At 42.7% G+C, this 14,536-nt stretch overlaps 1 protein-coding gene across 6 annotated transcripts in view; it reads left to right on the top strand.

Moving 5' to 3' along the window:
* The first annotated feature begins 1,481 nt into the window (after positions 1 to 1,481).
* LOC126262206 (uncharacterized) overlaps positions 1,482 to 14,536 on the top strand; it is a 48,354-nt gene continuing 35,299 nt past the window's right edge. For 3 of the 6 annotated variants that reach the window (XR_007546709.1, XR_007546710.1, XM_049958627.1), the window contains exon 1: positions 1,603 to 1,784. The gene's annotated coding sequence lies outside the window, so the exon portion shown is untranslated. The other 3 variants (XM_049958628.1, XM_049958629.1, XM_049958630.1) reach the window with 3 other exon arrangements.

The raw sequence follows: 14,536 nt of genomic DNA on the forward strand, positions 1-14,536 counted from the left end.
AAGATAGACGCACATTATCCCAGGGAAGCCTATTTACAAAGGTTCAAGAACAGGATTTAAATGATGATTCTAGGAATATTCTAGAACCACCTACTTATTGCTTACATAGGGATCGTGAGGACAAGATTAGACTAACTACAGCACACCATTCTTCCTGCACTCAAAATGTGAATGGAACGGGAAGAAACCCTAGTACCTAACTGGTACAACGAGAGGTACTCTCTGCCATGCACTTCAATGTGGTTTCCGGAATGTAGATACACTACCCTCCCTGAAACTTTATTTGTAAAGTCACTTCTTTGAAAAACATTTCTGAACTATTTTCGACTAGCCACTTTCTGTGTACATACACTCCCATTCCTTACACTTAGCTGTACATAGATGAGTTAATTTTTTATGGTTCTCTAGATTGCAAATATCTATTTCATTCTCCCTGTAGCCTTGCTCCATCATAATAAAAATACATGGTGTCTCAGAGGTCAATAAAATTTCTACCTCATTTAATTTACTTGACATAAGCTGAACGTTTTGGTATAAAAATTTTGTGGTGGAATAATCTGCAGCAAAATGTTTCTTTTCCCCATCTGTAAGTACAAAACTTACTGATTCCTGTTGTGTGTGGGCCATGGACTTCTTCCGCTTCTTCTCTGCTGCTGCTGAAGTTGCTGCTGCCAATGATGATGACGGCTCTGCTGTTGCTGACTGTCGTGCAGATAGTAAGGCCTGTTGCTGCAACGGCCGTTTGCAGTGTTGATTCATCTACTAGTGGTGACAACACTTTACTAACAATGGTGGAGCTCTGCTGCTGGCAGATGCATTGTTGCTAAAAGTTCTGCCTCTGTAGTAGATTCTCTTGCTTGTGAAGGTAAGTCCTCCGCTGCTTCAGATATATGCTGTGTTGCTATTACAGTTGATTCTTTTATTTCGCACCTCTGGCACTGTCCATCTTCAACAAACGTGGCATGCTGGTGTTTCCCGCAAATCTTCTTACACGTTCTTTTTCTTGCTACTATTTATTGATCCCGACAGATTCTGAACTGTTTCCCAACAGATAGCGTCTGTGAGAGATGCTAGCAATAGCACTTGCTTGCACTGCAATCTCCAACGTATCGCGCGTGTAGGGACCAAGAAGAAAAGATTAAACTCTTCATAGTGCACACATAGGCATTTAAACTGTTATGCTTACCGTGCACCATATACAAATGGAGCCGAAAGAAAACACATTGTCGTACAAAGACGTATCATCTGCCATGCACTCACATTGGTTAATAGATGTATGGATATAGATGGAGACGTAATATAAAATCGCATAACAGAATATTTACGGCTAAGTTTCGCCATTGTAATCGGGAAATGATAGAACTAATATTCTGTAGAAACCGATGAAACTATTTCCTACAATAATAGGAGAAATTTAGTTCGCTCGGAGAAATATATTTTTTACGTTGGCAATATAGTGTGCCTGAGCACTTGTGAAATGCGCATGGTATGTTCAATGTTGTGAGTGTGAGTCTATGAGAATTCGGCGTTTGTTCCTTGGCTGTGAGAGTGAGGATGAGAAGGTGTGTGTGTTTTGTTGTTATTGAAGATGTAAGTCGTACGGATAAACTACAGCGATGTGCATAATCAAATATCACAGGAACGATGTATTTCATCGGTAAAGATTTTACTGCACTGGGAATTTATAATATTGGTGTCGATAGACCGGGAATAAGTGTTGCAGTATTCCCAAGTGGGCTGCGGCACTTTTGAGAACGCTCAGATTGGTTGCGCCCTTTTCAAATGTGAGTTATAGCGTGAAGTTTCTCGTGACTTGTTCTCTGATATAGCCCTCCAATTTATAAAATATTGATTAAATAGGTGTGCATAACCTGACAGTTCTCATATTGTTAATTAGATCTGTACTTCGTAACGGACTGGGTTCCGTTTTTTGTTCCTTATGTAAAAATGAATACTTTCATATGTAGGAAGTTTTGTAGCCTACGGAGTTCAAAGATGTCAGTCGTTTAGTGTTTTGAAATGATTTCTGATATGAGTCTCACTCCAGCTCGTGTATGTTCACATGCAGATGCGCTCGCACATTTCAGAAATCAATTTTACAGTCAAGAAAGACCTCGATAGGTTTTCAGAATGATGTCTCATTAGAATTTTGCTTTGCCTTTAAACTGCCATGACATACTATCACTTGACCCTTCAGTGTCATTTAGTTAAACATTTTATCCGCAATTGAAGAGTTGTCTGTCCAAATAAAGTAGGCTTTCATTCATAGAAAGTTGGTAGATTGTTACTATTGCCATGCCCTGCGAAACCTTCTTTGTTTTGAGTTGGAGAAGGTGGTGATAACCATTTTAGAGATAAGGCATATGACTGTCTTGATATTCTCCACAGTCTATAGTGTTGTTAGTACTTCTGTTAGTAGCTATTCTAAAAATACATTTATAGAGTAAGTATGAGGAGACAATATGGTAATGTATTTAGATCACAATAAATGAAGAGCACCAGTTTGCTTTTGTTCTACAACATTACTCTTATGGTTAACCGGTTTTCGGCTTACGTGACCATCTGCAGAGCTCATGCTAATGCCACTCTTTTAACTCTGACATGTGAGTGGGTTTGTATTGACAGATAAGGAAAAACAGAAACTAATTATTAATGTTCTGTTGTCCAGTTTAAACTACTTAACAATCTTGTTAAGCAGTTAAAATTTGTCATCAAAATTGAATCTTGCAATCATGTCAGATAAAACTGACATTAAATGTTCAGACTGTGTACTTCATAAGTTAGTCCCTGTCAACCATTAGGAAACAAGTATGCATAAGTACCTATTCTTCTCCCACCTCAGCACACTATTACAGTTGTAAGATACAACAGCATAATCCAAAATATCCAGCAGTCTCATTGTAACATCTGTTATGAAGAAACAAGTATGACATCAATATTTTGTATTTCCAGACAGGTGAGACAGTTAGAAGTGTAATTTTTGACTAGTGTTTCTCATCTTCCAGTGGAAGTGACTTACTGAAACATTTGCTTTTTCCACAAACCCCTTACTTTGACTCATTTCTTTGTGAATCAGTAAAATTCCATATTAGGCCTACCTCATTTTTGCTTCAACCGAAAGTTTCTGCAGAGTTTCCAAGATTTTCATGGTTTCCCCATCACTAAAATTCCTGTCTCCTCTGCTGCTGGTGCAATGGTGATTCTGCATATTATGGCCCTTAGTCTCATTTGGCCATAAGACTAATTGCAGTTGACATACTTTAGGTTGTATCTTCCTTACTGCCAGTGTAATCATAATTCCTGTCATCTCCAGGTATTTATAGTCTTGCACATGTGAAAGGATACACTAGCTGATAGTCAGTAGTTCTCCTAATGATATTGGTATTGATAGCTGCCGAAATTAGAAACGGAACAGTCTAATTGATCCAATTTGAGAAATAAGATGATTTTTCTCTACTCATAATTAGTTATCCAGTGTTCATTTTGAACAAGGCTATGTCACAAGCTTGGTATATATTTTATTTGACTGGTACTATCCTGTTTTAATGTATTACTGCTCCATCATTTGTTAACATTGGGTACCACTGTTATTGGATTCTTTGTAGTAGTACTCAGTAATCCCTGTTGCCTACTATAGCCATCCTATGTCAAGTATGCTGTCAGAGGGGCAAAGGGCATGGTAGAAGGAAACCAAACAGGCATTTTCTAAATACCATCTCATTGTCTTTTTTTGACCTACACAAGGGATACACTAATACTTGACACCATCACATTTTACTTACCTTCCTTAACTGGGGTTTTCAAGGCACTGTTCTAATTTTTATTCATTATTTTCTATCCCACTAATCAATTTGAGTTAGAATTGGCACATTGCTCAGTTCACCAGGAGTCCAATAGAACAGCATTTCTCAGGGCTCCATGCTGAGTGTTACACTTGTTCTTGTCACCATGAATAGGCTTCTGATCTCAATCAGATTACTGGTCGAACCTGTGCTGTATGTCGACAACTTTTGCATTTGCTACAGCTCTCGGTATATAGCCTTCACTTACCACCTCAAAGATGCCACCTGAAGAGCCTCTGTTTGGTTCCCTTCCCCATGACTTCCAATTTTCTCACACAAAAATGTAAGTCATGCATTTCCGTCTATCACAGTTCAACCTGAACCAGAATATTACTTGGGTATTCATCATTTGGACAGAATTATGCACTCTCGATTATTGGGACTCCTCTTTGATAAACCACTGACATTGTCATATTTTTCTACTAAAAATTGGCTGAATGTGACAGCAGTTTTTTTTAAACATACTTTTAAAAAATGTCTGAGAAGCACCTTCAGCTTTGAAACTGTTGGACTTAGTACATCATCATGGAGTAAGACTGGCCATTGCTACTTGCTAGATAGTCTGCATGCTGGAGCTGGGATCTTTTGGGTACACTTGGAGGTGCCTTGGTAGCAGAGCCTGTGGGCAAAACAAGCAATCCCTGAGGTATCCCTAAAGCCTTCAAACAAAATACTGCTTACCGTAGTTGGAAAAAAAAAAACACGGATCATACCCATTTACATGAAGGGTAGTAAGTGATCCACAAACTAATCATCCAATATCCTTGATGACAGTTTGTTGTAGAATCTTGGAATATATCCTGAGCTCAAACATAATGAGGTATTTCAAATGGAACAACCTCCTTCATGCCAACCAGAATGATTTCTGAAAACATCGACTATGTGAAACTCACACTTTCCTCACATGACATACTGGAAGCTTCAGATCGAGGCAGTCAGGTATATACAGTATATCTTAATTTCCCTCAGGTGTGATTATGCCTTGGACCCTCTACTGTGACTTCCGCCTAACATTCTTAGAATGTGCTACCCATGTGTTCGCATACACTCCTCCTTGGCTTGTATCTAGCCTGTGAATTAGGATTGATCTGTTTCAAGAACCTGAAGTTTGTTGCATCCATGATCTCTGGCCTCTGTTTATCAGGAGTGTCAGGATGCTACCTTCACTTACACTGATGGCTCTAAAATCATAGATAGGCCTAATATAGGATATGCTTTAACATCTCCACCAATCAGAGGCAACATTCATTGCTGGCAACATGTAGTCCTTTAACAGCAGAATTGATAGTCTTTAACAGAGCCCAAAATTTTATTACGCAGACCTCTTTCGAAGACATTTTAATTTATAATGACACAATTAAGTCTCCAGGCTGTTATTAATCAGTTTTTCTCTTAGTCAACCTGGAATATCTGCTACTCATAATAATATTACCTGCTGACTGATTAGCTACAGAACAGATTATTTACCTAATGTTCACATTGATGATTCCAGGTGCAGGTTTATGAGTACATAAGACCTGTACTCACTTGGAGATGGAACAACATCTGTTGGGCTTCAAGCCCCTATAATAAACTCCGCACTATCAATAAAACTACAATTGCATGGTACTCCTCCTCCTCCTCCTCCTCCTCCTCCTCCTCCTGCTCCTTCTGGAAGGGATCCACCATCTTATATCACCTCTGCATCAGTCGTACCAGAATAAACCATAGTTTTATTAGTGATGGGAAAACTGAATGAAAATAATCACCTTAGTTGGCTGTATTCTTAGATACGGGGATTGTTATTCTTTCTTTCACCCATCCATCCATTCGTTCATTTCTTTTGAGTGAAACCAGTTTGTGGGAGCAACCAAATGAAAACAATCAACACATCCTGTTGTTGTTTTACATATTGACTGGACTATTCATTCTTTCTGTTAGAGTTGAATCAGTCTGTAGATTTTTCAGTCAGCTTTACCATGTATTCGCTCTTTCAACATCAATGACTCTTTGATGTGATTGGATGGATAAAATATCTACTCACGATACATCGGTGACCTAGTCCAAAATACCATATTTGTCCCTCCTGGAGGCCCACAGCTCTTGTATGGGTATGTGTGTGGCATGCATGGAGCTCTGAGCTATTTCCACCTTTATTCTCTTCAGGGCTGCATTCCCTTCCCTGTATCTGCTCCTCCTTATCCTAGCTCCTGCCCTCCCCCTCCCCCCCCCCCTCCCCCTCCCTTTCTACCACGGTGTTTCCCTTGGCGACGGTCTGGCTGTTCCCTTGGTTCAGCTGTTCTCTTTCCCTCTTGTCTCATGTTTACATTCTCCCTTTTTTTTTAGCATTTCTGATCCCTCTGGTTTGACCTCCCTTTCTAAATTGTTTCCAAAGTGTGAGCCATTTGGGGAAGAACTCCCTCCCTAGCATTTGGCAAAGAACTCCCTCCCTAGCATCAACAGAGTGGGTTCCTCCCCCGCCCCCTCCTTCCCCCCTCCCAATTCCGCACCCTCCTCCCAATTCCGCGCCCCCCCCCCTCCTTCCCTGCTGTCCCCCCCATCCCCCACAGTAGCCAATCAGTGTGGTGGGGCTGTTATGTACGCATCTGATCGAGCCCCTGACAACACAGGCATCACACTTCTGGCACCTGAGCTGTCGCCGCCTCATGTAAACCTGGGAATGGTTGGTAATCTTTTGGGGCATCAGAACACCCCGCAACTACCACCATGCCAAGCGGCCCTTGCTGTGCCTGTGTAGCAACCACGGGGTGAGCTCCCGATTGGAATGGGCAGGACCAGGCACTCTGCACATAAAGTGTGCTAAGCTCAATGCTTCTGGCTGCTCTTCTGTGACCATCTCTCTTCAAAAAGGAACGGTTCTTTCTGCTCCTACTCTTGCTTCCTTGGTCTTCTCCCCCAAACCACTCTTTGTTGTTGAACACGCAGAAGATAGATTTGGTGGAGTAGACTCACTCAGGTCTATGCGATCTGATTCCCTATTGATTAAAACCTACTCTGCCAGTCAGTTGGCCTCTCTTTTTGCTTGTAAGTGCTTAGGAGGCATCATGGTGGTCATCACTCCTCACTAGGACATTATCTCCCATAGGGGTCTCCTTCAATCTGATGAGGAGCTAAGGACTAATCTGGCATGGTGTGACATTTATTTCATCCGGTGAGTCCAGAGAAGTCCTAAGGACAATTGTTGATACCAGTGCTTTCATTATGGCTTTTGAGGGGGTACTGTCCCAGAAAAAGTCAAGGTTATGGTTTACTGTAGCAGCATGAAGCCCTATATCCCACCTCCCCTGTGCTGCTTCTAGTGTCTCCATTTTGGTCACATCTCTTCACAATGTGATGCATATCCTACTTGCAGTGACTGTGGCCACCTTCTCCTTGGTGCAATCCTTGCACCTTGCTGACCAGTTGCGTGAACTGTTCCAGCTCTCTCTCTCTCTCTCTCTCTCTCTCTCTCTCTCTCTCTCTCTCCTCACTCACCAGATTTCCCCAGTCTGTGAAAAGGAGAGAAAGATTCAGGAATTCGAAAATCTTGACCCTCCATACTACTTTGAGGCATGACAGAATTAGACCATCTCCACCCAGTACCTCTATTGTCAACCTTTGCTTATATTGCGCCCTTTCCTCCTCCTCGACCCCCTCCTACTCCTCTTTCTTACTAATCCTTACGTACATCCGTCCCCCTTTCCGTCTCATGGGCAGTTCCCATTTCCTCCCTCATGGAACTGCTCCTTCTCCTTGACCAGAGAAGACGCCCTCTTCTCTGGCACCCACTGAGGATGAGGTTCGCCCAAGAAGCCTCCCTCCGCAGTGTCTCCAGGACAAGAAGCCTGTTATTTCGAGTTGGACACGGGACCTACACTCTGTGGGTCTCAAGGCTGCTTGTTCTCTCTTGGATCGGGATATTCCTCTCATCCACCGAAGGAGGCTTAAGTAACAAGGTTCCCCCCCCCCTTCCCAACATTCAGGGGGTATTGCCCCTCCCACTTAGTCAGGGTCTGATCTTACATTCATGGCTGTCACTCTGTCCTCACTGGTGACGGACACTGACTTGGCACAATGATCGATTCTGGCTGATTTGACATCCATCCTGGCTCTTGTACTACTCTCCACCAATGAAACTGCAGTGGTTGCTATTGTCACCTTCTAGAATTGCAGTCTCTTCTTTCTCTCTACTCTGTAGCTTGTGTTGTATTGCAGGACTCTCATTTCATGGATACTCATTCACCAACTCTTCTGCCGGAACCAGGTTGGCTCTTTGCAAGCCTCCTGTGGTGTCTGTATGCTAGTCCACACAGACATCACAATATGCGATATTTATTCCCCTCCCACTCCCCAGACTGGGCAGCCTCCTACACTTCCTGCTCTTCTTGCCCTGCTTCAACAACTCTCTCCATTCTTCCTTCTCCTTGGGCATTTTAATGCGTGCTGCCTCCTCAACATGGGAGCTCCTACACACTGTTATTGCTGTGCACATCAGTTCCTCAGCCATTGATCTCTCCATTTGTGGCCCTGGGTTCCTCTCTTCTGTTCAGTGGGAAGTTCATAACAATTTGTGCGACAGCGATCAGATCAGATTTTCTTAATTTTTATTCAGCATCACACATCTGGACACCTTTCCAGGTGGGTCTTTACCAAGATGGATTTTTCTTGGCTGCCATCCTAAGCACTCCACCACACGATGGTACTGATAAGTCCGTACAGAGTTTGATAGATGCTGCCATCCATTTGGCAGCTGCTACAGTGATTCCCTCTTCCTAGGGATCTCTCCCACGGAAGACTGTCTCTTGGAGGAACCCCGAAATTGCTGCAGCTATCGTGTCCTCCAGCGCTTTAAGTGGCATTCATGTGTTGACCACCTCCTGGCCTTCAAAAGGCTTCATCCCTGGGCGTGTTACCTAATAAAATGCCAGAAACAGATTTCTTGGGAACCATATGTCACTGCCGTAGGACCGCATACTCCATTCTCAAAGATGTGGGCAAAGATGGAGCACATTTTTGGCCACCGCACTCCTAAAGGTGTCCCATGAATTTCTATGAATGATGTTATCCTTACCAGCCCGGACTTAAATGAGTGTTTTGCTCAGCATTTTGCCCGGGCGTTGGTGTCTGTCCACTATCTACCCGTGTTCTGTCTTCTTAGAGATTTTGGAATGACCCTTTTATCTTTCCCTGCCGCCTGGAGTCTTATAACACCCCACTTAGCAAGTGGGAATTCACCAGTGCCATTACCCTTTGCCCTGACGTGGCTCCTGGGCCAGACTAGGTGCATATCCAAATGCTTTAATATTTTTGGTGCGGCTAGCCAACGACATAGACTTGTCCTTTCCAACTGTCTCTGCAGTGAAAGGGAATTACTTTCCTATTGGTGAGAAAGTGTTATTCCAGTTTTAAAATTGGATGAACCACCTCTTCAGGTGGACAGTTATCACCTGATCTTTTTAGCCAATGCCCTCTGTAAGTTACTTGAACGTATGGTGCATCGGAGGCTGTATTGGTCCCTTGAATCCTGGGACCTTTTGGCTTCAGTGCAAGGTTCGTTTCGCTGAGGGCACTATACCGCAGAGAATTTAATCTACTGGAGTCTGCTACTAGAATGGCTTTTGCCCGTCGCTAACACCTTGTTGCAGTCTTCTTTGATTTGCATAAACCTTATGATACTACGTGGTGCCACCACATCATGCCACATCACATGAGTGGGGGCAGTTTGGCCCACTCCTTATTTTTATCCAGAACTTTCTTTAATGTCACACTATCCAGGTATGGTGTCTCCCATGTAGCACCTCCATATATATGAGAATGGAGTACTGCAGGGCTCTCTTTTGAATGTCCCTCTCTTGTTAGTGCCTATTAGTGGTCTGGTAGTGGCTGTGAGACCTACAGCGTACCCTTTTGTATGCTGATGAAGTCTGCATTTATTTCTGTTTATCTGCAATGGGCATTGCTGAATGCAGGCTGCAGGGAGCACTACAGAGTGCAGTCTGGGCTCTCACTCTTGGCTTCCAATTTTCAGATACCAAGACCTGCATTATGCATTTATGTTGTTGTTGTACTGTATATCCCCATCTGGATCTGTACCTTGATGGCCAGCTCCTCAATGTGGTGGACTCTTGTCAATTTTTGCAACTGGTCTTTGATGCTCAGCTGATGTGGCTCCCCCATCTTCATCAACTAAAGGAGGCATGTTGGTAGCATGTCAATGATCGCTGATACCTCAGCAGTACCAACTGGATCACAGACCACTCCACTCTGCAATGGCTCTACAAAGCATTGGCCTAATCCAGTCTAAATTATGGGAGTCTCGCATATGGCTCAGTGGCACCTTCGACATTACAGATGCTGGACCCTATATACATCACTGTGGGGTATGGCTGGCAACAGGCACATTTCGGACTAGCCCTGTAATCAGCCTCCCAGTGGAGGCAGGGGTCCAACCGTTGCACATTCTGTGCCAACAACAGTTGATCGCTTATGCATTAATTATCTGCTGCTCCCAATGGCACCCAAAATACTGTCTCATCTATCCGGCTACAGAGATCCACCTCTCACAATGGTGACCCAGGTGTGGTGTTATGATCGCTATCTGCAACTGGTCCTTTTCTTTGGAACTTCAGCTTCCCCCTCTACCACCTCTTCTTTGGGCCTACTCACATACACCTCCATGGTGCATCCCTCGTCCACAGCACTGTCTAGACCAATATTCAAGAAAGGTAGTAGAAGTAATCCACTAATTTACAGGCCCAGATCGTTAACGTCGATATGCAGCAGGATTTTAGAACATATATTGTGTTCGAACATTATGAATTACCTCGAAGAAAACGGTCTATTGACACACAGTCAACATGGGTTTAGAAAACATGGTTCCTGTGAAACACAACTAGCTCTTTATTCACATGAAGTGTTGAGTGCTATTGACAAGGGATTTCAGATCGATTCCGTATTTCTGGATTTCCAGAAGGCTTTAGACACTGTACCACAGAAGGGGCTCGTAGTGAAATTGTGTGATTATGGAATATTGTCTCAGTTATGTGACTGGATTTGTGATTTCCTGTCAGAGAGGGCACAATTCATAGTATTTGACGGAAAGACATAGAGTAAAACAGATGTGATTTCTGGCATTCCCCAAGGTAGTGTTGTAGGCCCTTTGCTGTTCCTTGTCTATAGAAACGATTTGGGAGACAATCTGAGCAGACGTCTTCAGTTGTTTGCAGATGATGCTGTCGTTTATCGACTAATAAAGTCATCAGAAGATCAAAACAAACTGCAAAACAATTTAGAAGAAATATCGGAATGGTGCGAAAAGTGGCAGTTGACCCTAAATAACGAAAAGTGTAAGGTCATCCACACGAGTGCTAAAAGGAACTCTTTAAACTTCAGTTACACGATAAATCAGTCTAATCTAAAAGCCGTAAATTCAACTAAATACCTAGGTATTACAATTACGAACAACTTAAATTGGAAGGAACACATAGAAAATGTTGTGGGGAAGGCTAGCTAAAGACTGCGTTTTATTGGTAGGACTCTTAGAAAATGTAACAGACCTACTAGGGAGACTGCCTACACTACACTTGTCTGTCCTTTTTTGGAATACTGCTGCGTGGTGTGGGATCGTTACCAGATAGGGCTGATGGAGTACATCGTAAAAGTTCAAAGAAAGGCAGCATGTTTTGTATCGCGAAATATAGGAGAGAGTGTCACAGAAGTGATACAGGATTTAGGCTGGAAATCATAAAGGAAAGGCGTTTTTCATTGCTACAGAATCTTGTCACGAAATTCCAATCACCAACTTTCTCCTCCGAATGCGAAAATTTTTGGTGACACCGACCTACATAGGGAGGAACGATCACCACGATAAAATAAGGGAAATCGGAGCTCGTACGGAAAGATATAGGTGTTCATTCTTTCCGCGTGCTGTACGAGATTGGAATAATAGCGAATTATATGAACCCTCTGCCAGGCACTTGAATGTGATTTGCAGAGTATCGATGTAGATGTAGACCTTTTACAAGATCCAAAAGACTTGGCTCCGCCTGTGGGCCTCCGCTGCCAGTTCTCCATTCTTGGTGTGTTTCGGCATTGGGAAGTAGTCTGTAATGATGTGTTGATGGTTGTCGGTCACATTGGCTTTGCTTGCGTCCATGTGGGATGTAATGAATTCCATTCCATGCTGGATGGCTGCAGTGTTTTCACTGCGGACTTGATAGCTAGCTTTCGTGCTCTTGAACATATCTGTACATACAGTGGTGAGTCCTTCCTTATCTGTAGCGCCTCCTTGAACAGTTTACAAGCTCTTGACCAGTGTTACTTTCGCAATCCCTTGGTCCTGACTGTCCAGGATTCCCATTTTGCTCTTGAACAGTTTAGATGGTCAGTGGTCTTTGCCTGGACCTCGGGTCACATTGAGATCGTGGGAAATGAATTCTGTGACAGATTGACCAAAATTACTACCAGCAATCTGCCTCTTGAGATAGATATTCTGGCACTAGACCTTCAATTGGTATTGTGTATCAGTTTAAAAGGATTTGTAATACAGACTGGCATAGTCTGACTTTGTCGAACAAACTAAGGATGATAAAGGAGATCAAAAGTTTGTGGAGGCCCACCATGCAGGCCTCTTGCAAGGACTCGATCATCCCTTACCAGCTCTGCATTGTCCTTACTTGGCTGACTCGTGATCATCTCCTACATCGTGACGATCCACCCCATTGTTATTGTGCTCCCATTTGATGGTGGACTCTTAATCTCCCTGACTTGCTACTGATGTTAGCATACGATGCCTCATAGGCTGTCCTGGTTTTAAGGTTTATTTGTAAAGGTGGTTTTTATCACTCTCTCCAAAGGAGGGCAACTTAGCCTTTTTGATCCATTTAGGGGTTGGCGGGACACCCTGTTGCTTCCTCTGCCGCGATTGTGCAGTGGCCAGCTGGGCTTGGAGATCTGCTCCAACCCTCATTGTACCCATTCTTTTGCTCTTCTTCACCCTTCTTGTGTGTTTGATCCTATTTGGTGTTCTACCTGTATTTTCTTGTGCTTCTCTCAACCTGCTCATGTTGCTAGTCATTTCTGTGTATTGTTGGGCGAGGAGCCTCTGATAAGTGGTGGGGGCAGGAGGAGCATGTCCCTCATTGCGGTGTATGCCTTCAAGGACCTCCACCAGCTGCTGCTCCTTGCATAGTGCACCCCATCTGCCTTTCTTGCCCCCCTTTTCTCCTTCCTTGTTCCTTTATCTAGGCGTTACTGACCTTTGATAGACTTTGAGGTTTTCTTTCCTTGGGTTTCACACACTACTCTCTTCTTTTGTGCACATTTTTGTTGCCTTGCCTGTTACAGGTAGGAGTGATTGATGACCTCATAGTTTGGTCCCTTTGATACTTAAACCAATGAACCAACCATTATATTTATGTTCTCCTGCCACCCCTTGGTGAGTAATGCTTTATCTATCCATTTTCCAATTAAATTATATTTTCAAAAATTGATTGTTTTCTTTGATATAAACAACTTTTTAGTGTTTTAGTTGGCTGAGCTATACATTCATTCTTCTGAGTGAAACCAGTCTGTAATATTTTGCTTAGTTGAACTGAGGCATTGGTATACAACTGGAGCACCCATATCTCCAGAGGGTTAATTTAATTATGTACTGAACCTAGACTAAATTTTCTTTTCATCGTTTAAAACTTACTCATATATTGCTGTGGATTAAGTTGTTTCAGATGCAATTAACATGTAACTAATTAATCTGGTGTATTGTTGGGGATAGAAAGTTGAGCATAAAGGTGACGGAGAAAGGAACATTGCAAAATTTTAAGCACTGTTTGAATTCTGTTTTACTGAGAAGGTCTCATGATGTCCATCAATTAAAAATCATTTTAATCTAGCCCCCAAACACTAATTGAGACATTTATTTGCACAGAAAATAATTTATTGAGGAGAAATTATGTTACTTGCTATTTGCATAAACAATAAACATAATAAAGAGATAAATCGTGTGCACACAAATCTGGTTACATTTTACAGCCTTTAAAAAGTAGCAGGTATAAAATTGCATGGGCATGAAGAAATAGTATTCACATTCCTATATAGATACTTCAGTTTCACAGTTAAGCCTGTCTCTGGCCATCACTGTAAACTGTCTGATACAATGGTTGCAGCCTTCAGGACTGATTGGCGCCACATGCTACATCACCTGTGCTGCCATCCAGGGCAGCAGGAACAGCGGGTGCTTCCTACCTCTTGTGTTTGCTTGCTTCCTGGTTGACAAGAAGGCAGCAAAGCTGTCTCGCAAAGTCAGTTGAAGCAAATCAGTAAATTTATTTGCTAATCAAAATTGTGTTCTGCATTTATATCTGTCATTCAGTAGACAAGTTTTCCAGACAGCTGGAAATAGGGAAGTTAGCTAGGGTATTGGCAAGCCAGGGCCCCATTCATGTCGGATCAGCCCGCGTTTGCAGAGGCCAAAGCGCAGAACAGGGCAAAGAATAATCCGTGAGTAGAACCAAACGGACATAGCACTTTAGCTCATGCTAGTATGACAAAGAAAACAGACACACAAAAACCAAAACGCAAACACAAGTTAGTTGAAAATGAGACAACTAATGAAGAAACACCAACACAACAGCCAACTGGAAAGATACAGAAATATCTAACAGTTATAGATACTGACCAAAATGGAGAGCAACACCCATATGTTACAGACACCATTC

This window comes from Schistocerca nitens, chromosome 6, assembly GCF_023898315.1.
Source record: "Schistocerca nitens isolate TAMUIC-IGC-003100 chromosome 6, iqSchNite1.1, whole genome shotgun sequence".
Classification (NCBI taxonomy): Eukaryota; Metazoa; Arthropoda; class Insecta; order Orthoptera; family Acrididae; genus Schistocerca; species Schistocerca nitens.